Genomic DNA, 24,613 nt, shown 5'->3' on the forward strand with positions numbered 1-24,613 from the left:
GGCTGAGATTCAGAAGCACCAAATAAGTCGTGTTTTGAGAGCTGTGGGTTAAGCAGCACTGATTTAGATGTTTCTGCCTGCACGGTAGTTCAGCAGAGGTAGCAGGTTGCAGTAGCTGCTTGGTAATTGATCTATGGTGATTTAAAACCTTAATTTGTTTTCATGCTTCCTGATTTAAAGCAGCATGTACACTTGAGCATAACTGTCTTAAGAAGGCTGAGCAATAGTTCAGCCTGCATTCCTGAGGAAACAAAGCTTAACAGAGCATACAGACTAAAACCCCTAGTAACTCCTAAATGCATTGGCCATTTTCAGGCAAATTTGATGCAGGGCTCTCAAGGTTTACAGCATTCTCATAGATTTTCTGGAGAGCCACATTCCATTCCTACTTATTTTGAGAGCAGGTGTTGGCTGAGCACTGGGTGCAGCGTTGACTTTGTTGGGCACATCACAAGGAGACAAACTGAGAAGGGTTCTACTGTGGGGCTGAGTCACAGATGAGAAAGACATAGAAATCTTGGTTGCACTGCACTTGTTACTTGTACAAAGTATTGTTATGAAATAGTTGTCTTTTAGCCATGGCTTCTGTGACATTCCCTTTACATACAGCCACTGACAACAATGGGAACAAAAAGCCAATTCTGACCAGAGAGAAGCAGAGGGTGCAGCAGATCCGCCTGTTGCTAGGGCACAAGGTACCTGTGGATGGGGAACAAGGCTTCTTGGGTGATTTGAAGGCTCTGAACAGCAGGTGTGTCACTCAGCTCCCATGAATCTTCCTCAGCCTAAGCCTTTACTGATCTGGTTTACTGAACCTGCCAATAAGTGGGGCGAGCTGCAGACTGGCTGCAAAGTACAAAACTTGGCTATCCCATGTGTCTGCACACCCACCTGCTTTCAGCTCCCAACATTTCATCTTAAATTTCAGGCTTTGGCTGGCTTTCAGTGGCAAAGGGCTGCTGGAAACGAGCTCTGCTGTTTATCTGCACGGGGTCAACATGCAGATGCTCATTTTCACAGACCGCACACTTACTGGATGAGCTAAGTTCCCAAGAGCTAAAAGGCAGGAGGTTGGTCAAGCAAGAACTCCTATAGACTCCTGAAAATATAACGTATTCCTCATTAGATAGTTCATGTCACCACACCAGGGATCAGGAAAAACCCAAGACCACTCCAGAACAATTGCATTTTCGAAACCAGGCTGTGCTGCCTCCAAGCACAAGATCTGGTGAAGCCAGTGCCTGTCCCACTTCATGGTGGCTCGATCCCAGCACGACCAGCAGGACCCAGCTCTGGGCACGGGGCCCAGGGCCAGCAGGGGAAGTGCCACCCGTTAATCAGATGTCTGGAGTTTACAGAAATAGCTTTTTTTCCTCCGGAATAAAACATGACTCTGAATAAATGTTTTATCCCATTGCACATAATGAATGGCAGTGAATGTGATTTGGGGACCTGTCAGAGCGGGGAGCACAGACATAGTACATGCACTGCAGACAGGATTAATGAGATTGTTTAACTGAAACTCAGGGAATTGAGATCACTGTTAATTTTAATCTCCTTTCCTCTTTCTTCTTCTTTTTTTTTTTCTTTGGTTCTTTTATATTCACATTCCTGTGTGGCTGATAAAATTGGGCCATCAAATTGTTTATTAGCAACTCTTGGAGGAGTCAATCCATATGCAGCAGCATGGAATTGTGGAGGCATCCACTGCCTGGTATTTCCAGCAGATTTAGCATCAGGCTCAGCTTGTAGCCCAGCAAACAACACTATTTACTTCCAGAAGGAGTAGTGGGAAAGAAAGAAACAACAAACAGATCTCCAGACCTGCAGCTGCTTGAGTTGGTCTGATCTATGGCAGCACCCCTGTTCTTCATTATTCTCTGTGTAATCCATATTGGATGTCAGCGGTATGGAGAACTGTCACTCCTGTGCAGATCAGAGCAGCTCTCACTGCGTGCTCACTAGGGAACATAGTGCACCTTGTGTACTGGCATGGGGAGGTAAGGGCAGTGCTCAACGTGTTGTCTGCTATCTGGCTGCTAGAGCCATTTTTGGGAGGGGATTGCTCCAGTTTTTATTAACTGCTTCAATAGGCAGCAAGTATTCCTGTTGGCAGGTTGGTTTCCTCCTTCAGAAGGAACGTGCTGCCCTTTGCCAGCTGGACATCCCCTCTGTGAGGCTCAGGGACAGGCTGAGTGAAGCCTCCTGTGTAGTTCCACCTGGTTTGCACAAGCTACAGAGAAGCTTGTCCTGGCCAAGGAGCACTGTGCTATTAAAAGAGCAGAGCAGCAACAGAGCATCATCTCCAGCTAATTGTTTCATCAACTTAGAGAACAACAACTGCTTGCTAAATAAGGCGCTTCTTTTCTGCTTTGCAATTGTGCTCTCCTGCCTGCCAAAGGGAAGCTCTGCCTCTGGAGGCTTCTCTGAGCCTCTGGAAACGGTGTCTTTGGGTTTAGTCCAGAAAGGCAAAAAAGCAAAACCAAGAGCTGCAACCCAGAAGCAGAAACAGAAACTCTGCAGAGGTTTTATCCCCCTCCCACCTAAATGAAAACCACAGAACTGCTAAGCAAGCTCTGACTAGAAGAAAAAGAATTAATGAAACTTATTTGCTGCGTCTGCATCAGAAAATGTTAATGCTCAGCTAAAGAGCAGACACTTGAGAGTTTCCTCAAATAAGTTTATGTTTTCAGTTGCTTTCAGAAAAACAATCAAATTTGCATATTTTTACCAAAATACTGAAAGTGCTTTAGTTTTTCATTTTGCAGGAAACTGAAGCAATCAAGCCGGCCCTGTAGCGGGGTTTGAGAAGAAACCAAAAGCCATTTAGAGCTAATTACTGCTTTCATAATGAACTGAACTGGCAGATGATCTTACTCTTTTCCTGTCCATGAGTTATCCAGGAATCAAACATGAAGTAAGCACCTATTAGTTGAAGTGCTCAGACACGTTGATTTCCCTTGCCTCAGACTCAGCTCACTGCAGTTTTAAGCATCAACAATAAAACATTTCTGCATTCAAAATCCAGACTTTTTCACCAGTAGATCTTTTTCTGAACACACCTCCTTTTAGTGCTGGCGCGCCCATTCGTGTGCTACCTTCACATTTTGTATCAATACAAAGTTTCTATCTATATAGAATCAGTGAATCATACACCATCCGTGTTGGAAAAGGCCTCTAAGATCGTCTCATCCAACTGTCCACCTACCACCAATACTGCCCTCTAAACCACATCCCTCAGTGCCACATCTCCACACTTCTCTAACACCTCCATGGACAGCTCCTCCATCACCTCCCTGGGCAGCAGTTCCAGGGTCAGACTGTTCTTTTGGAGATTTTTTTCCTAATATCCAACATGAAATATCTATCTGCGGCCCATCCTCCTTGGAGGTGACCGGAGAAGGAACAAGGTCAAATGCCAAACATCCCTGGGTGCCAAACTTGGCAACAGTGGCATTGGTCTGTTGTTAAAAGTAAAGGTTCATTAGATTATGTAAATAGCTCCAAATCTGTGATCTGAAATTTCTATAGGAGGTCACTCAGTAAAGCTACGGTTCAAGGTCTCCTTGCAGGATGCAAGAGGGAAGGAGCAGACATTTCTCATTCCTGCAAAAGAGATGGGAAAACACAGTGGGGAGAGAGACCAGGTCTACCCCTGACCATGGCGGCCTCCTCACCCGAAGCTCAGGTGACACTCAAGAGAGATGTCCCCAAACACCAGACACAGCCTGGGCAGTGTGGCTGGTGGTGCCAAGTGAAGCCCAGCTGCCAGATATTCTGTGCACATAGAACAAGGCAGTCATGATGAGAAATTTCTCTCCTTCAGTTATGATTGACAAGAAAAGGAATAAGAAGATAGGAGGTGAAAAGCTGCGTGCAGTAACCTTTCCCTTTGTCAGAAATGTCAAACCAATTCCTAACAGCTCACTATAAAATGCATTTTACGTCGTCTTTTTGACATCTTTCCCACCTCCCCAATGTTGCCAGAAGATACAAATTCACTCTGACAGCCAGAAGGGAAAGGGAAAACAAGAGAGAAAATTAAAAAAAGGAAAACAAATCCCTACTTTTTATAACCATCATTGAGGACAACAAGACTTGGTATAACACGGTTATTGACCAATCAGGCATGAACCACCTTCTCCATGCAAAAAAATAGCACAAATCAGGCAGAAACAAGGTTACTTATCCTAGCAGGACACACATTTTGCTGTCCTATTTCCCTGCTAAATGCTGATAGTGCTTTGTAAAATAACATCTGGTTCATTTTCTTGGATTTGTTTTGCCTTTCTATTGTCACAAACCTCCTCCTTTCCTTTCCTCTGTCATGCTGTACTGCAGAAACCCATATCTTTGCATCAGGAAAGCTATGCGGATGAATGAAGGTGTGCGTCACACAAAGACAAAGAAGAAAAGCAACAACAAAAGCCAAACACCGCACAATAAAGAGAACAGGGAGAGGTTTTTAAAACTCTCACATCTGCATTTTGCAACTTAATAGGTCGACTTGCTTAAAAATTAGATATCCTGCCTCATTAGGCAGCCAGGCTTCCACCATGCTCGGCAAAGAGAGAAAGAGTAAATCAGGAGAATGATTGACCACACCTCCTTTACTAATCTCTTTTGGGATGGACTAAATCATTGTTTGAAGATTGGAGAATTAACACGGACCAGATATCCAACTCATACACAGTTATAGCGCCCAACCTTAATGTCATGGCTCAGGGAAGGATAGGTCCAAAGATTAGCAGCTGGTAATAATTACCAGTGGCAAATTTTTGGTTTCAAACCTGTGTGCAAGGACAGACCCAGAGAGAGAAAACACTTGCTGAAATTTACCGAGAAGGTCAGTTGAACTGCTCAGATCTGTCAGGTGCACTCCAATGTCCTGAATAAAACATGTTCATTTATCATGCAAGGAACGAGTTTTAGGAAATAACAGCTCAGAATCCACATGCAATAAATAAATAAATAGATCAGAAGAAAAGCATGACCTTCCATTGGCGTGTTTAACCACAATTTCGTTTACATGAGCAGAAGTATGGCAGTTCCCCCAAATCCCTGAGAGTATTTGGGGTAGGAAAAAGCAATCCTGTGGATTTTCGATAGCTGCTTGCTTTAACACAAACCCTAAGCATAAGGCCATATCAATGATTGCATTATCTAAGCAAACCTATAAGTCTAACTAGAACTGGGGCATAAACTGTAGGAACAGAAGGACTTTACACTGCACAAAATCAATGCTGGCTCTGGTCTAAGCAATGGGAGATGCTTTGTCATTTGCAGCTGCACTGAAGACAGCAGCCGGTGTTAAAAAATGCCCTTTATGTTGTCAGCGTAGAAAAGCCCTCACAGACCTGAAAAATGTTTTTATCCATATGCCACCACGTCCCTTCGGACTCCCTTTTAACTTCAGCCACTTCCTCAGAGCAAGAAGTACCTGCCAGTCGAGTCAGTGCTTCCCCTCCTCTGAACACTTGGTGAGCACAAACCTCAGCCGCTCTTACTTATTTGCTTGTGTTTACCCAACGGATCACAGCAAAGAGGGAGAGGAGGAAGAAGTTTATAATAGGAAAATAATCAATGGTGACATGCCATGGCTGTCTGCAAGGCGATCATTAGCGGCTCAGGAGGGACCTCAGGGCTCCTGTTTGCTCGGCGTGCGGTTGCCTCCTGCAGAGAGCTGAGGCTGTAGGACAGGCATCAGCAGGTGCCTCTGCTGCTGCTCCTGCTCCAGCCCAGGGAATTCAGTGCGAGTCAGGCAGCTAAATTACACCTCTGGGTTTTATCTGCAGTATTAATTACCATGTTCTCCCTAATTATCCTCTCTTAACACACTCAGTTTGCGGGAACAATGCAAGGTTGGCAAACAGTGGCATTTAAAAACGATTGGGCCAGAGGCTCAGCTGATATAAAGCAGCACAGCAGGTTTATGGAAAGGTCAGCCTGTACCAGAGCTGGAGTTTACCCACCACATTATGAGGCCGTGAGCTGAGTTTCAGAGAGGCTGACATGTCCCGACCAGCTGGCTGGAGTGGAGATGAACTGTTCGGATCCCTCATTCTCTGGTCTACGTTGTAACCACGTGCAAAGTGCTGTTCCCTAACACAGCTGTAACATGACTTTCTGACCTACAATAGAAAAGGCACAACACAATGTCAGCATCTGGAGTCAAAACTTTTCTTTTGTCTCCTGTTCCACCCTGCAGTCAGACTTGGGAAACTCAGGGATACTCTGATATATGTTGGCTATCTGTTCTGTTCTTGAAATAACCAGACTACCGTGGACTGACATTAGGTTCACTGACATACATAATGTCATATTTACAACATTACATGCTTCCTTACCTTTGTATGCACTGTTCCCAGGCTGGCACCCTGCTCAGCTGCAGCATCTGCCTGAGGGACACAGCCCAGCTCCTCAGACTCATCTACCTCTGATATGGTGATCATCTGATTGGTACAGTCTCATTGGAGCCTTAATGCATTCTGGGGACAGACCTACCCCATAGGAAGTTATGCATGCCCCCATCACATAACTCTATTCCTGAAAAAGCATGAATATTCAGATAAGATACCCTAATAATAATAATAATAATAAAATCTACAAACTGAAGCACACCTTCTTGGACTGTGATCTTTCAGGTGATCCATCATCATACACACATCTTCACAGCCTCAGACCAGCTCCTCTAGCTGTGGAATATTTTCTTCCACGTCACTCAGAATGTGTGTATCCCATTTGATAGCTCTGGAAATCACGTCTAACTGAATCTTCTGTCCTGCAGAAGACATGGCATAAAAAAACCAACAGCACCAAATGAGAGAATCATAGAACCAAAAAGGTTGGAAAAGACCTCTAAGATCGCCAAGTCCAACCCCACCAACCCATCCCCACTGACCACGTCCCTCAGTGCCACATCTCCACAGTTCCTGAATACCCCCAGGGATGGTGACCCCCCCCACCTCCCCGGGCAGCAGTGCCACTGCATCACTGCTCTTTTGGAGTGGGAATGCTTCCTAATATTTCTGAAGACAGAGACTGACACTGAAAATGTCACCCAACTTTCTATCGAGAGCTGACTAAAGCTCCATTAGTCCTCGTGACATTACCCATGGGATAGGAAGCACTGCAAATACCAGCAGAGCGCTGCATTCATCTGCCTCCACACTTCACAGTTTAAAAGAGAGGATTCTGAGAATCCCAGAAAATACAGCCCCAAGCAGGCGATGTATATCTTGGAATGTACAGAGAGAGGCAACATAAATCCCATTTTAACAAACTGTCCTCCAGCTCAGAGAGTGAAATCCAGTCTGCTGAAGGTCACTGCTAGCTCTCTGTGTATCATTTAAGTCTCTCTTAGGCCTGCAGCTGTCACAAAGGCCACATGGTGTTGGAATTGTTTATCCTGATAGAAGGTTTGTGTGTTTTTCAAGAATAAATTGTAGTGGCTGCATTTTTAACACAATCCCTACAACACATAATCAGGACAATATGAGTGACACTCATCTTTTTCCATAGGAAAGAGTCAAGGCTCAGTTAGGGCAGCCGTGTTACAGTGCCAGAGAAACAATCTCTGCATGAATTCATTAATGACAAAAAGAAAACTGTTCAACAAAGCAGCAAAAAAAATAAAACAGGAGCGTATATAAAGCTCTCCATCCCCTCTTCATAAACACTTTCAATGGCTCTGAGCTCTCTCCGAAAGTAGCACTGTTGTTTCACCAGCAGTGTTGCATCACAAAGGTGACCTTCTCAGTATTGTTTCAAAATCTTCAGGATACTCAGCACTGGGTCCTGCTTCCTACCTGCCCTGCACTGGCCTCCTTCAGGTAGAACTACCTGAAATGAACAACCCACCACAGTCAAAGGAAATCTCTGCACCAAGCCAGAGTAAGTCTGAGTTCTCAGGGCCTCCCTTTTTGTCCAGAGGAGAGGTGTTTATGCTGATGAATAGATTGGCATAAGAGCAACAAGGTGCAAGAGATCCAAATCCCTGCTGCTGTTAATATACATGAGTCACCACCGCTGCGTGAGCCAAACGTGCTTCCAAACGGAGCTGCAGTTTGTCCTTGGTTGTTTAGCTGGGCAAAGGCAAGTTTGCAAAACTTCATTTTTTCAGTGATTCAATCCCCTGACATAATAGAAATCTCTGTCTCAATCTGCTTACTGGGAAACATCAAACAAAGAGGGCCGGTGTGTGTTTGCACTTTATTAATAGCTTACAACTTGAATTTTTCTTCTCTTTTGTTCCTGCTGAACTCAGAGCAAACTACAAATATACACATATATGTACATATATAGCTGCCAAATAGATTTCTTGGAGGAAAGCAGAAAAGTGTGAATAATGGATTCTGAAGTATGGATAATTAACTGATCAAATACCCCAAGGACTGGGAATTTTTTCATCAACTGCAGATATTCTCCTTTCCTATTTTTTTAAATAAATTATGGGTACCCTCCAGGTACATTTCTTCTCCTAGTTCACATAATAAAAATAGAGGTGTCTATTGTGGGGGCAGGGGAGGTTGCTTATTTGTTTTAATTTAATTTAATGCTTCTGACAGTGAGAGAATGACAGCCCTGGCTGCAGTTAGGAGTCATACGGGCAGCTGCTGCCCAAACCTCCTGATCATAGCATCTCTACTACAGCATCTCTACTCCTACATAAGAACATTGTTCAATTGAGTCTAGCAGTGCCAAACTAGAGAAGTTTGCCTTTGTCAGCAGGATGGTCCGTGGGTGTGAATGGCTGCAGTCCTTTCCTAGGGTTCCAAGTCACATTCCAGCAGGTTTTGAAAAAGATTTCCTTACTTCTCATTTATTTATTCTGCTTCCTGGTATACCCATAGCTAAGGAACACACAAGCCTCCAGTAACATGAAACCCAAGCAATTTGCTTTTTACCCAAAGCGGGACAAGGATAGAACACAGGAAAGGATCCTTTTCTCTCCTCACACAGCTGTTTATCTGCCACTAGAGTCACTCAACACCAATCCACAGCTGATATATGCTCTGAAAGGTATGTGCCACTTTGCCCATACATCTTTGGAAATAAGTGACTATGCAAAAGAATGGCTCCTCACTGCAGTGTTCAGCTGCTGAGTTGTGGAAGCAGCCAGGGGATGAGGCCTTAGAAATGGACAGACTCTGGTGCAACCGAGGAGCTCACAAGAGCAGATTTTTCATAGCAATTCTCCTAACACAAGGTAGAGAGCCAAAGCTCTGCATTGTGATAACATGCAGAAAAACGATGTAACTTACTTATGATAAATAAACATGATAAAGTGTTTCAAAGCTTTTTTTTCCCCTAATGGAACGCTGTCATCCTAGAAGCAAAACAAAAGTCTTCCCTTAGTGACAGCAGTTTAATAGCAGGGACGTTAATTAATTTCATCTCCGCATCAGTGCTCTGTTTTATTTAAACTCCCATTCTGCAGCCACTGGGGTGTTTGGGCATCTGCAAAGCCAGTGAGGGTCCTGGATTGCAGCCAAGGGGAGGTCTGGGGTAGGTGGCAGGTGTCAGAGCAGTGGAGACATGGAGACGGCTGTAAGTTCCTGTGTTGGGGTAGCTGTAATGGTTCACCAAGAGTAGCAGTGTGCTGCACCCAGGAGAAGTGAAGTACACTGCAACCATTCATACTTAGCTTAGGCAATGGGATGACCATAAGCCTTGGCTAGCAAAAATGAAAATATGACTACTATAAGTAGGCTTTAAGGACTCAGATAACCTAAAACAATCTATTCTTCATCTCTGCTGGGGGAAGGTTGCAATACTGATTCATCAGGGACCCAGAATGACGGCTATTATGTGTGTGAATGACAATGGTTTTCCTCCTTAGAAATCTCCTCACTGAACTACAATGATAAACCAAATGAATTCAGCCACAGTGCATGGCACAACCAAATCCCATGCCCAGAACTGCAAAGGCAAGGTCTGATGTGACCCACAGACCTTGCTAAATCCTTACCTACAGCCTACTAAGGCCTGGAAAAAACATAATTCAACGTCAAGGAAAGGTGTCGGTCATAAGCACTGTCAGGGAGATGTCTCCATCAGTAGCCCCAATGAAAATCAAACTGATCCTCAATTATGCTATGCAATTAACCTATGTAAATATGTGCTACTGACCACCTCCTTAGCAATTCAGTTTCTTTGCTCGTCAAGCCACAAAAAGTCATGGGCAAACACTGCTCAGAAGAGCATCTCTTTGGTGAGCAGTCCCCTCCACCCTGGGAGGAACACAGTAGGTAAAGCTACTGATGTGACAGCCATCTTACCTTTCTCTGCAGGCAGACTTTAAAAGGTGATTCTCAGCTCCTTGCTGATGCTGTAAGAAACTTCTCACAGCCATTCTAGCCCCTGCTGTTGTTCTTAACCGTCTTCTCCTTGCTCTGAAGCTGAGGCTGGTGGGCTGCCTGCCCATGCACTGAAATGTTGAAATAAGAACAGAAAAGTGCTTTAGTGGACAAGTCTGTTCTCCCTATTTCTTGCTAAGAAAGCACAGGCAGATGGTGCATGAGGAAGAAGGCAGCAGCAGTGGTGCCTAAAAGGCAGCCCAGAGGATTCCCAGCTGGTGATCCCAGAAATAGGAAGCCACACTGGTTTGCCTTCACTTCTATCACATTGTTGATGTGTTGCTGCTCCTGTTCCTACAGAGGACAGTGACTGCATATCTTAACATCCATACATCCCAGGACATGAACTGCTCTGGGTGTTCTAAAAAGAGGATCAGATTTCAGCTGCACAACACCAGAAGTTCTGGCTCATCAGCCCCTGTCTCAGTAGGCTCAGGTCCTTCGTACATCATCTAGAGCCTCTTCCAGAAATACAAAGAAAGCCAGAAGAGCTCTGATGCAACCAATCAGGGGCTGGTGGGCACCTTATAAAACCCACAGCTAGTCTGAACTCCATATGCAGGAAGAGCTGCATCAGTTTCAGATTCTGAGATTTGTTTTACTTCTAGGACAGGCAAATCGTAAGCCAACAAGAAGAAAAATAATCTTTGCATTATTTCTGCAGCAAAGGAACAAGCGTGGATGCAGCAGAGGCCCACTGAAATGTAATTTCATAAAGAAATAGGACTTAAGTGATAAAGTCTTTTGTGGAGGCATTTGCACGTGTGTGTAGTGGGTCCCAGTGCTCATTGCACTGTTATACTTTGAACTACGGTTATTGTTACCATTTTGCTGTCTGCCTAGAAACAATTCCAGTTCAGAGACAGTGTTTCATATCAGATGAGCTATGTCAGAACTTTCCGATACATCTTACCGACCTACCCTAAGGATATAACCCCAAGGACAAAAGGGACACACAGTTGGGCAGTCCCAAACCTACTGTTGCTTTAGCTTTGTTTTATTTGCTGCTGGCCTGGGCTCTGTGAAGGGTACTGAGCTCTTCAGTGTTACCCTGACCTCACACCTTGTATTTCTAAATCATCTGCCAGATTGGACCCCCTCCCAGCCTTCATGACATCCAACCATGATGCTGAGCTCCATCAGCAGGGATACAGCCATGTCTGTTAAACAGGGTTTCAGTGGAAGGGATTTTCTTGTGTAATTACTTAGGAACCAACAGAGTATGGAAAATGCTAGAAAATGGTTGGGAAGCAAAAGGCAGGAACATATAACAGCAGGGAAACATCCTCAAAAAGAGTGGCAAGAAGTATGCAAAGTCAAGAGCTGCATTAAAATTGTGGAAGAACTGGAGCTGTCACCTCCCCCTGCCTGGTACCCAGCAGTTAAGCAGTGATAGCAGCATCCTCTCCATCCGAGGTGCTGCCGTGGTGGTTAATGCTCACACTTCTGGTGCTGGCTGGGTGCAGCCGCAGCCAAGCAAATCACACCCTCGGGGTCCTTTGCCATTAGAAAGTAAACTTAATTAGATTACTGCATAGATATAAATGGAAAACATAACTTCTGGAGAACTGCAACACCCACGCACACGGACTCTGCAGAACAATCCAGAAATGCTGCATAATTCTGTCCCTACAAACGCACATCACAGAGCACAGTCATGCAGCCAACACCACGAGCCGTAGCATTTTTATGTTTTGTCAATAATTCTCTCCAGCAGCTCACAAGGCTGGCAAAGCCCAAGGCTATAGCCACCGGTTTTTATGAGCATAATAAGCAGAGTTTATTTCCACAGCACAGACATAAACATTTCTAGGATCCCAGCCACGTACAGAGGGCACCTGAGACACCAGCAGCTGTCTCCAGCTCCATTTGACCCCTTGAAAAAGGAGGCATGGAAAATGCTATCCCAGCAGGCATTAATGCAGGTTAATTAAACCTAAACTGCTCAGCAGGGGCACGGTGAATTGAGAAGCGGTGCTTCTCCAGGCCGCCCAGTGCTCCAGTCCCACTGTGGCGTGATCATTAATGGTTCTCATACAAGCCTCAGGGCTCATTTGCTTGACAAGAGCAAAGCAGTAATTTTACTGTTGAACACTTGCAAAAATGATGCCCTGACTGTTATCAAAAGTGACAGGCAAGTTATGTGAGCAGTTAACTGAAGGTTACTTTTTAGGGCCAAACCTCTGAATAGATCAGACATCAATTAGTTCACGCGTGGAGGAAGAGGGGAAAGAAAACAAAGAGAATAAAAGGAAGGAGGAAGGAAACAGAAGAAGGGGAAAGGAAATAGCAGCAAAGAGATGGGCTTAATTGGTGCCCCCCAATCAGTGCTCTGAGGGACAGGAGGAGGAAGACATTAAGCACAGCAGCTGCCCATGCTCACTGGGGAGCTGCGGCCGGGCCGGACAGCAGCAGCTGCTGAAGCTCAGGCAATGCAGCTGGCACTGCAGGAAGGAGCTGAGGCTTCAGCAGACAGAGGAGAAGTGCCCTTCAATCTGTGCCTCCCCCCAGGCTGTGGGGCTTTGGCTTTCCTCCACATCCCTCAAGTGGAAGCCTCTTGAGAAACCTTTCCAAGGTACAAAACTGTTTATGCCATGGACACTTTGAAGAGGACCAAAATTAGCCGTAGATGGAAGGTAGCTGGGTGCCTCCAGTTCAAGGTTTTTAGGAAATAAAACAGAATATTTGAGACTTGGGAAACTGCTGAAGGAAAAGCTTTCAGTTGTGACAAAGTTTCCCAAATTAAAAAACAAACAAAGAAATAACCCAACATTTTTAGCAAAATCAAATATCAGATTTGAGTTGCTTTCAATAAAGTGTTAGTTTCTTTCAACCTTCAAATATAATAGTCTGCAAAAATAAGAGCTAAATGAAGGTACAGTGCAATGCTACAATCAAAATGAAGCCTTCAATTAAAAGTAATGAAGCTCTTGTTTGCTTTTACCCAAACACGACATGGAACCATGACTTTTCTTCCAAAACAAACAAACAAAAAAGATGGAGAGTCTTCTTTGCACTGAAGCATCTCAACTGCTTCACCTGATGGCAAATGTGAGAAAAAAGCAAGAAAAGGGAACTTACAACCTGTGTCCTCACTTATTATTAAGAGCTTGGTGAAGCCTTCCTGGCTCAGAGAGCCATGTCCCCATCACGTTCCAGGGCAAGGAACCAGAGGTGTCCTCCCCAGGCCCTGTCTGTGTGTTCTGAAGGGCTCTGCTGCTAACAGCTTCCTGCGCTGGCTGCTAGCTGGGTAGGCAGCTCTGCTGGGTTTCACTGAGACAGCTCAGAACAAACACGGTGGATCTCTGATCTTTACCGACAATAAGATTAATGGGTGGCAGAAGGATAGAACCATAAAATCATTACAGTTGGAAAAGACCCCTAAGATCCCCAGGTCCAACCATCGACCCACCCCCACCGTGCCCACTGCCCACGTCCCTCAGTGCCACATCTCCACGGTTCTCAAACACCTTCAGGGACGGTGACCCCCCCCCCCCCCCCCCACCTCCCTGGGCAGCTGTGCCACTGCATCACTGCTCTTTCTGAGAAGAAATGTTTCCTAATATCCAATCTGAGCATTCCCTGCCACAACTTAAGGCCATTAACTCTGGTCCTATGGGGAGATGTGGGGGAATGGGGGAAATAAGACTGAGACCCAGAAGAATTAGATCTGTAGACAACAACACAAACTCAAAAGTAGAACAGAACGCAGTCAATGATGATGGTCTTAGAAATATATATATATATATATATATATGATAGCTATTCTCTCTTATGATCAGCAGGAGAGAGAAGAAACAGCCTGCTTGCAACTCTGCCTCTCTCCCACACCAGCTGCCAGCAGCACAGGGCATGTGGTCCTACACAGGTGGGTGACAGCCACTGCCTGTTGCTTTGGGGGCACCCAGGGACACCCAGCCCCAGCCCTGTTTCCACAGCCCAGCAAAGCCCAGGGCCGTGTCCTCCTGGGGAGGCATGGAGATGGTGCACTGAGATTAAAACACACGTTATTTATTGCCAGATAAGTTCAATTCAGGGACTGTCAACCTTGACAGGGCCGTAAATACTCACAGGTCTGGGCTCAAGCTGAATGGGTCCCATGGGTTTTGGATTGGAATACTGCAGCTGGGAGCTTCTTTCTCTGAACATCCACTCTCCCCTCATCCCTCCTCTTCACCCCACCTTTTCTGATCTCCATCTTCCCCAGTAAGGTCAGCATTTTGCTACACTGGTTCTCTCACAGAGCACACCCTAGCCTGACTGATATAAGCAGACTTGATGCAGGCAAGGACTAAACCTTACAGAGAGCACCCGTTGGTTTTCCGATCACATCCGGACTGGCTGTCAGGCTCCAAAGGCAGCAGGATTTATTGCACTGAAACACAGCAGCAGCAGAAGCCCGTGAGGAGCCTACGGAGCTTCATGTACAGGAATAAAAATTTCAGGGCCGCTTGGAGATATGAAATATTTCTTAATTACTTTCTGTTCCAGCACAGCTTGAGGCTTCTTTTTCTTTTTTTTTTTCTTCCTGTTGTTGTTCTTGGGGTTTGTTTGGTGGTTTTTGCCACCTTTTTTATTTTAATGTGGATGATAGTAAAGCAGTATCAATGCCAGCTGCTGTCTCATAAAGGATAGGCAATGGCTTTGCTGGGGGACTGGCTGCTCATGCAGGATGCTGGCACCGAGAAGGTGACAGCCTCTGTCAGCATGGGATCATTTACCTCACACTGAAACACATTAAAAGCTCCTCTCCCGAGACATTTATCCATAACGGCTTTGTGTAGAGGTGTATTATTGTAACATTGGCTTAAAAGCAGCCTGGACAGGCTCCTCACATTGACTCCTTTCTGCCCCTCACCAGACCATGCAGTCATGCTCCTGCTGCTCAGTAGCATTTTTAACATATTCCTAAGGCACAGTTTTCCACATCACCCCTAAAACTTCACCTTGCTTCCTCTCCTCTCCCTCCTGCCCAAGCTCTGCCTCTAAGATAAACGCAATGTAGTCCACTGCCAAGGTCAACACCTCAGACACCAAAGACCCACTGGGTTTCCCTCATACCCCACTGCAGAGTGTACCATAATCCTGACACCCTCAACAGGCCAAAGCTAAGGAGAAAGGCTTCTCATCACCTCCTCACGTCCCATTTTCAACCACTTCACATGTGTTGTACTGAGCTGAGAACAAGGCAGCACTCGCAATAAGTAGCCTTCCCACCCGCGCTGCAGTTGGTGCTCCAGCTTTCAGCCAGGGAAAATCGGTTCTGCATAGCTATAAAACAAAGCACCCTGAGCTCGACCTCAGAACAACAAGCCTCCGAATCAGAGAAGTGGCACGAGCAGCATTTGCTTCCCTGTTAGCAGAGCCACTCACATCTTTGTTCCTGAAAATGACAGGTTTTCTCCCAGCTCACCAAGCTGGAAGGACAGCAGGGCTGGGCAGCTGGATGGAAAAGAGAATGGCAGTTTTGCCAGGACAGCCCAATGACCGTGGTAGGCCGTGTTTTTTAATCTTTTCTAGGTTAAACACGGGCAGTTGTGTCTTGCTACATTACATTATATAATGTGATTTGCTGATATAGTTTGATAGGTTGAATCCAAGAACACAGTGACTCATGTAGGAAATTGGAAGCCTCCTTGTCTCCAGTGTAGTGTCTCCAGAAGTTAGAGTGAATCAAACTGATTGTGTTTATTCCATTTTTGTTGCTTAGTAAATAGCTATTTATTTAGTTATTTTTAAAGCCTGTGAAGGAAACCTCCCCAGTGATGAGTTGAATCGATTCTCTAAAATACAATATTTTTAGGAAACGTCCCAGAAAGGGAACAACAGAAGAAGAGAATGTCATCAGATTCAGGAGTCAGAGCTCCTGGGCTGCAGTCCCTGGCTCCAGCACTGACTTTAGAGAAAGGCAGTTTGCTCTGCAGGGCACTGGGAGCCCACTGCTTTAGGAGCTGACTGCTTTATTTGTTGTTTTTTTTTTGACTAAAAGCCTGAGCTTTCCTGAAACCCTTCCCTCCAACATCTGGCCATCTTGGCTTGCCCAGATATAAGGACCCATTTCACAGAAGCACCGTAAATCTTAATTAAGATCTGTAAACCACAGATGAAAAGGATGGTATGAATACACAACTATCAGTAGCAGGTTCAGCCTCTACGAAGCACAGACTTTCATGCTGTACCACGCACAGCAGCAATGAGAAATGTATGAATGCCACAGCGTTATTGATTTGGTAGCTACTAAAAAGCTCCAGGATCCCTGGCAATAAAAGCATGATAATGAGAAGTAGCCAGGAGAGCACTCTTTCAGCAAATAGTATTTGCATTCACTGGGACAAGAACATAAGCCGTATTTATCAATAGAGAGCTGAGGGATGGTTTGAATACAGGGGATTAGCCAAGTTCATTTTGCAGTTGGTGGCTGTGGTTTACCTTTACGGCACTGCCTGCAATGGTATCATTATAGAAGAGCAACTCATCCAAAAGGGAAAGCTGCAAAGCACCTTTCAGAGAAGAATCTAAATAATCTAACTGCCTTTTTATTCCTTTTTGTTTGTTTGTTTGGTAAAGCCCTTAAATTTTCCACAGCTGGGATACCTTGGTCTACTTATACTCGGAACGTGCAGGAACACAGCTGCCTTACAAGGTGAAGGAAAGGCAAAATGTTAAACTGCCCATATGAGTAGTTACTATTTAATGAAAAAGAAGATAAAGTATTGCTTTATGAAAGCCAGAAGTGTCATAGATTTCTCTTGGGAGGGTGATATAATGTAATTAAGGCCAAGTATCAACATGAAAAGAGCTACCTCGGGGATGTATGTTGTCTGGTACTGCCCCCCGAAACCCTTCTGATCTCGGTGTAAATGAGGACACAGCTCCAACAGGCTGCCTTCTGCAATTTACTATAGCAGGGCATTTCCAAGAGCAGAAAGGAGGATTGCTAGTAAACACCATCCGCTTTCCTACAGAGAGAAAGGGGAAAGATACTGCTGTGCTTTAACAGAGGCTATGTGGAAAAAAAAAAAAAAAAAAAGACTGATTTGTTACTGCAGGTCATTAGCATAGGTACAGCCATAAATTTTGTTGTTCCCTGCTGCTGCCGCGGCAAGACAGCTCTCACTCCTAGAGCAGAAATCCTGCTGAAATCGTCCTCTGAGTGAGCTTACAGTGCTTTGGACAAAAGGCAATGGCACAATGGATGCGATGGATGCCTGGCCTTCCTCCTACATGCCTGGTGACACACAGGCTGCAGTCACATCCTCCACTCATCATCACCCCACATACTCCGCCGTGGGGCCACAAACAGCTCCCAGGCACTGATAGACACGGGGGGCACTTTGCTGCAATTCAGACCTTGGAAAGTCTATTCTTTTTCTTTTCTTTTTTTTTTTTCTTTTTCTTTTTTTTTTTTTTTTTCTCTCATTAAACAACAGATTCTCCCTTCATTTATCTCCTTTCTGGTTGAATATACTCTCATGGCTGCCATATACATCCCACATGACAAGAAATAAAGGGACACTCTTCACCTCCCAAGAATCCCTAATAAGTGCTTAATTAAACAATGATTGCGCTTCCTTTGGTAATGCTGTACAGGCAGAAAACTTGGGAGAAAAAAGTAAAGAAAAAGAAAGGTACAAAGCAAATTCCTCCAATGTTTCTTGTCTTGGAACTGCATTCAACTCCTGCTGGCAGAAAGTTTATAGCCCTCTGCAGAGATCCCAGCTGGGTGATATTTTGCTACCTCTCAGACACAAATACCATGTAAATTCTCTTAATTTACTTGGTAACTAAGAAAGATATGCTCAGCAAACACCCTATCGCTACATAACACAGTAATTACATATTCTGCATCCAGGTAGTAATTCTATTGCCTGTCGATTATTCAGTGATTACACTTTGAAGTAATTACCGTGACACCTACGTACTCCAGGTGATAAAGTAGCAATAATTTGGTATCCATTCTCTGGGGAACTGGATTCCCCATAAACACCTCCACCCTACATATAGTGTAAAAACCAAGTCTGGAGAACTTGTAAGGTCAGTGAGAAAGGCAATGTGTCCTTCCTCCCAGAACACTGGTGGGCTGAGTCTTCCTTCATGGAAGCTGATGATCTCTGAAGACAAGAAACTCCATGCCAAAGGGAGCCCTAAGTCACTAGGGCAAAAAGCACTCTTGTAAGGGCACTGTTTATCTTTATCCCAATATTAAGTAAAAAATTCATACTGTTAGTACAAACTCAGTAAGTAATTTCTTCAAATGTAGAATTTGGCTGGCTCTGCTGAATAAATTATGGGGAGAAGGGAGGGAAAAGGTATTTAAAACAACGAAGTCTACCGCCATCTATGGCTCCTACTTGCCTTTCCCATCACCTCCTGAAGCTCATTTCTGAATATATAAATCATTCAAATTCTCCGTGCATCCCAGAGAGATGACCTTTTTTAATTGCAGGGAGTGTTAGAGACTGAGTTCTGCTAACCTTGTCAGACCAGTCCTGAAAGCTCAGATGCAACCTGGGCAGGATTTTAAGAGCTCGCAGTTCTCACTCTGTCCCTTAACAACGCTTAAGTGGATACTAATAGGTTAACGTGTTAAACATTGCCTCTTTCTTACCTGAACCAAGTGAGAAATATTTCAATTACTGTATTCCCATGGAAGACCCCTACCCGCTCCAAGTTATTACAAGTCACTCCATATTCATCATGTATTTGCTTGCTCTAAGCTAAGACCAGAGCTCTTTGGAGTTCTTGCTTAATGACTGCACCGTGCCTGATCCAGGACAGGGGAACCTCTGGGAGATCACAACACAAATAATAAATAAAGGCTCCAAGATTCTTCTTACCCCATCACCATGCTGAAACGATATTCGGCTCCTAGCCTATGGCACAATCAGAACTCTTCCCTAAGTTACCTATAGCATGTTGAAATTATTTTTCACTGATATCAGCACACATTAGGTCCAGGTCCTAGAGTAATTGCCAGCTAAGTAAAGCATTCAGGGTATTCACCAACAGAGTTTATTAATAAATCTTATGATGAGTTTACTATATATTGCAGAGGGAAAGAAGAGAGAAACTGCATAATGCCTGAAAAAAACATGCACCTCTCTATTAAAAATACCCTTCTTTGTAAAGCATAATAATTATCAACAAAAACCGACCACGTGAGTGCTTCTACAAAGAAACAATCTGCTGTTCTGCAGAAGAAGCCTGTTATTGAGCTCGTACTGCTGCAACTGATCACAGCTCTGGTCATCTGGCATCACCATGACTAAGATACACAGACACATCATAACATACCTCTGTCCAATCTGTGCAATCAACCCCACATCACGGACATATGATTCCTTTACACCACAGTAAGCCAACACTCTGCATGCCTGGCAGCGCAGTGATAGCGCAGTGAAGCTACCAGGGTGTGTTCAGCCCTCCCTGACCTATCTTGCTGCAATGGCAGCATCTTGTCCATACACCTTCTGCATATGTACCTGGTTCTGTGATTTGAGAGAAAGAAGAAGGCTTTGCTTAAGCTGCTTATTACGAGGTGGGTGTATCTCTGTCCTGGTTCTGTCAAACCTGAAAATCCCTGGTCAGCTCCTCTTTAGCAAGCAAAAATGAACTGGAAGGATCCAGACCGTGCTGACGCTAAATGGATGGCAAAGGCTCTGTGCCTAGAACACACAGTTTCACCCTTTGTGTCGAATTCATTTGGCCCTATTAACATTTTATCTGTGTGCCAGAGCAGAAGCAAAAGGCTTGGCAACCAGTCAGGAATAATCTTCCCTGGCACGCAGCACCCTGCTGCTGCAACAGCTCTAATGACTGTAGGGATGGCCAATGGGCACCAGGGAGGAGAGAGAAGATGGAGATGTGGAAGAGGGGATGGGAAGGAGGGAGTCAGCAGGAACAGGATTGGGACCATGGGGTTAGGAGACACGTATGCGAGTGCATATCTAAATTGCTCTGTGCCAGGGCACCCTGAGGTTGTAGTTTCCTTCAGCCATTGGCTTACTAAATTGTTGTCTGCTGTTCCCTTTCACAGAATGGCTTAGGTTGGAGGGAACCATAAAGACATCTAGTTCCAACCCCTTGCTCTGGGCAGGGTCACACCCACCAGAGCAGGCTGCCCATGGTCTTATCCAACCTGCCTTGAATGCCTCCAGAGATGGGGCATCCACAGCTTCTCTGGGCAGCAGTGGCAGTGCCTCACTGTCCTTTCACTAAAAAAATTTCTTCTTAACATCTAATCTAATTCTCCCCTTGTGACTCTGGTCTCTGAAAAAATAAAGTACTAGCTCTTATCTACATGAGAGGCCTCTTCAAGCAAAATGTCACCCGTCCATGAGTACCTCCTGAGAGCCTTAGCTCAGGAGAAAGAGAAAGCAGCGCAGATGAAAGAGTCACCACCATGGTCATGTGCTGATGGAAGGCTCTGTCTTGGCTAAACTCTGATGAGAGGAAGGGATCACTCACACCACCTCATCATGAGACTTAGAATGGACTGATCTGATAGAATCATATGGAAATCACATAGAATCTGATGGAAAAAAATGCCCTATCTCATCTACTTATACCCACAACACTGGATCTTAGGATAATTATTTGGTGCCTCAGATTCAGCATAACAGAAAGTGCAAGTGATGAAATTCAGGAAGCCCTGGCAAGTAGCAAGAATGAAAGTAGGTTACACCCAGTCGGCCGAGGGGCAGAAAAAATCCTCTATGTAGAGGAAGAGCAAGTTAAATGACACACACACACACACAGGCATGTAGACTTTGCTAGGACTCATCTTCAAAGACTTGATCTGGGAACTGATACTTACCCAAATGTGAAGTTAAAATCGAAACATACCATGAGAATTCTTCTGATATATTAAAATACCTTAGCACTAGAATAAGTATGATTTGTTGGTATAACTCATATTCAGATTAATTAATTGGAGCACCCAGAGTTTCAAAAAATAACTCTGCAATTGCACTGCTTAAATAGATTAAGGTATCACCAGCTAAGGCAAAAGGGAAGGGTAAAGATTCTAGTGATTAAAAAGACATATTTTAGTGAGATAGTATTCCAAATCTTACAGAATTCATTAGGGGTGGTAGTGAAGAACACTCCAATTAGGGTAGCAAAAAGACAGTACGGAGTTGAATTGAGGAGAACTATCCGTGCCAGGTAGGCAGACCATAAGCCATGACAGCGGGGTATAGGATGGTACCTGCCACCAGCCATCTGACTCCCTGAATTAATCAGAGTGATCAGTGTCACACCAAGAAATAGCAATACAGCCAAAATGTAAGAGGAGAGTGAAAACAAAACGGAATGAGAGAGAGAATTCTGCTGAGGAGGAGAGAAATTCACAATAAGGATGGGTGAAGCCAAAGTGTATGAGGTCAGCTGCAGGATTTTTCTACTGGAAGTAAGGTTTCTTCTCTTGCCTGGTTTCCTAAGGAAGTAACACTTGGCCCAGTCATGCTGCATGTATATGTGTCTGTTTCTGCCTGTTCATTTCAAACCATCTCTATGTAATGGAACAGCCTAAAAAATAGGAGCATCCTTTTTGTTTTGCAAAAACAGGAAGACAGGGATATTCAGGGGACAGCTGAATTACAGTGGGGCTACTGAGCATGCAGCTCTCATATTCCTCATTAGTCTTGAGAAAAGTCATGTAAGATTATTTGACTCCTGCATTTGGTTTCTTGTGGAACAATATCTTTTCTTTGTTATGATTTATGTAGAGTTACACTGCATCCCTATGGTCTCATGCAGAAGATGAGATTCAGCTGGTCTGCATCTTGGGAATGCCCAACAATAGAAGTCACAGGATGCTGCTGCCAGAGGACTTACTTAGCCATGGAAGTGTCAACGTATGAAGTTGACAAAACTACCAAGTTCTCCCAAACGAGTTCCTTCTGCTGAATTAATAATGTTCCAGCATAAGGACAACACAAAATGTCTTTCTTTAATATCTTTTTCTGCTTTGATTTATTAACTGCATGGAAACATAAGTGTCACCAAACACTACAGTCAATTCCCAAATCCCTTCTGCTGTTATAAGTTGAGAAAAATTATAGCTTTGCTAACCAAGGGAGGAATCAGACTCATCTGCAACATGTGAATGAGAAGCCTGCAGATCCCAACAGCTTCAGAGCAAAGTGCAGTACACTGAAAGTACAGAACCTAAAGCCAGTACACTGAAGACCTCAACTACCTTTGATAGCATGCAAGGGAGGAGATAGACGGAGTCCACCAATCTGAAACCTCCTGTCAACAAACCAAATTCAATCCATACACTACAAATCAAGTCCCTTAGGAAAGTAAATCTAGTTCCTTACCCCAACCCTAAAAATATCGACTAGTGCAGTGAATATATTTATCCTCCTGGGGAAACAAAGGAGAGCCCCTTGCTCGTTGTGCTTATCTCCTGTCCTGCAGAACAGCCAGTTTTTCTTAGCTATGTGCTTTAGTGTGTGGGTGCCATTATCAGCTACGCTTAGGTTGTGAGGCATCTTCAAAACCACACTTCAGCCCAGCCTGCAATAACCTCTCAGCATGCCTTTTGGATACTTCTCCAGACAGCTTTTCCTTGTGTTAATTTATTTGTCCTTGTCAGTTCTGCCAGATGCAACTCTGTCCCACCTAGTCATTTCCCCATCTAGTAGTCTGATTCAGGAAGGAGGCTTGGAACAGCAGCAAGAAAGTTCCTCAAAGGAGGAAGATGATGAGGAGCTGAATTTGGTTGGCCTGAAGCCTTTGTTCACATCCTACCAGCGTGAAATGAATGCACATCTTCCCGCTGCAACCGCAGTCTCATAAAGATCCAGTTCAGTGTTTCTCTTTTATTCATGCTGATAATAATACAACTAATAGTAGTCTTCCCAACCACTGAAAATTGAATGAAGAAGGAAATCTGCATACTGACTGAACATGCTGCCAGGGAGAATAATAAATGAAAATCAAAGGCCCAATTCCCAGATGACTGTATGCAAAGGGATCAGTTTGCATAAGAATTCACACTTTCAAACACCACTGGAAGTCTGCTCTTGATGGCGTTTTTCTGGTGAAAACGATACAAGCATTTGATCTCCCTCAGAAGAAAACGTGTGATGTTCAAAAATGCTCAAAACTATCTCCCTTCTCAAAATGTCCAGGCACCGAGGCCAGGAAGAGCTGAGCCTTGGGTGCATGAATGCCATATGAAGCATCCCTTGACATCAGTCTGAATTATGTGATGACTTACAGAAAAAGAGATAATTATGTAGATTTGGATTATTTATTTACATAGCCCTATCACATTTGGAATGAAACTGGAGCCCCCAATCTACTCAAATTCCCTTGCACAGCTGATGTACATTTCCCTGTCATAACACATACAGCGTGCACCTGTCGTGCTGACTGTCCCTGGAAGTGAAAGGACATTGTTCAGGCATTAATCACTCAAATTAGGGCAGTGTCTGTCCCAGAAGCCTCCCCAGCTTGGAGCCAGGGTCACTGCTGCTGTTGGCCACAACTGCTGTTCTATGGGTAGAGGATTTGGAAGCACTGCTCCCTGCAGTCATCTGCATGGACGTGCTGGAGATGCATTGTGCCAGTCCATGGCAGACTGACAGCAGCCTGGTGTTGGCCTGGGCTTCCAATAGAAAAGCAATATAAAGTGATACCAGAGCTCAGATGTAGGTTTCGCAATAGAACAGCATGAACGATGCTTGCAGCCCACTGCCATGTCCTAAAAGTAATGCAAGCAAATGTCGGTGCTGTTTTTCCCATCTAGATCAGCTTCTGGAGTGTGCCTCTGCATGTTTGGCTAGGGAGGCATGTCTACCCTTTTTGAAAGCCCTTTGGAGCTATCTTCCTCATCTAATGATCTATGTACTGCTGCAGGATGGCTCGGAAATGAGCAAGAGACACTTCAGTATGCAAGGCTATAGGATTTCTCCCATGGGGACAGCTCTAGTAGAGCTCCCAATTCTCCTTCTGAAGAGTTAGGGTTGAGCATTCAGGTGACAGTAGGTGAAGTTCCTGGCACAACAAAATACAACATTTTTAAAAGATATTGTGAACTTGAAAGGTTCTGTACAGTGATACTTGGGTCATCTTTTCTCCCTTTCCATCTGACTATTGTCCCGGGCATGCTGCACAGAGCAGCCACCAGGCCATCGTAAATTGCGCTGCTCAAAACTTTCAACATTCACATTTATTGGACTTCAGACTGGCTTGGGCATTCCCTTCCAGCTTTCTGCTCATTTTTATAAGAAAATATCTCT

General features: G+C 44.5%; 1 long non-coding RNA gene across 3 annotated transcripts in view; it reads right to left on the minus strand.

The window, feature by feature from the left end:
- The window catches only part of LOC107054528, an 84,980-nt gene that overhangs the window by 22,054 nt on the left and 38,313 nt on the right, over positions 1-24,613 (minus strand). For all 3 annotated transcript variants that reach the window (XR_006931399.1, XR_001468878.3, XR_006931400.1), the window contains exons 2-4: positions 10,281-10,429; positions 6,622-6,781; positions 5,973-6,131 (exon numbers count right to left, since the gene is read on the minus strand). This is a non-coding gene — a long non-coding RNA (uncharacterized LOC107054528). The remainder of the gene's footprint in view (positions 1-5,972; positions 6,132-6,621; positions 6,782-10,280; positions 10,430-24,613) is intronic.

Source organism: Gallus gallus, chromosome 13 (genome assembly GCF_016699485.2).
Source record: "Gallus gallus isolate bGalGal1 chromosome 13, bGalGal1.mat.broiler.GRCg7b, whole genome shotgun sequence".
Lineage (NCBI taxonomy): Eukaryota > Metazoa > Chordata > Aves > Galliformes > Phasianidae > Gallus > Gallus gallus.